Below are 309 nucleotides of genomic sequence, written 5' to 3'. Positions count from 1 at the left end.
AGATGAGGTTTCTCCATGTTGGTCAGGCTGGTCTCAAATCCCCGACCTCAGGTGATCCGCCCGCCTAGGCCTCACAAAATGCTGGGATTACATGTGTGAGCCACCGTGCCTGGCCGGTCTTATTTTTTAAATAAGTTTATTCTGGAGAGAAGTCTATTAAGATTTTATACCTCCAGTTATTTCTGATGTCATCAACTTACTAAAAATCACAGACATTTTCCAGATTTTCAGATATATTATAAAAATGTCTATAATACGGCCGGGCGCGGTGGCTCAAGCCTGTAATCCCAGCACTTTGGGAGGCCGAGA

Source organism: Mandrillus leucophaeus, unplaced genomic scaffold, assembly GCF_000951045.1.
Source record: "Mandrillus leucophaeus isolate KB7577 unplaced genomic scaffold, Mleu.le_1.0 Scaffold1107, whole genome shotgun sequence".
Lineage (NCBI taxonomy): Eukaryota > Metazoa > Chordata > Mammalia > Primates > Cercopithecidae > Mandrillus > Mandrillus leucophaeus.
Note: the sequence above shows the minus strand (reverse complement) of the source record.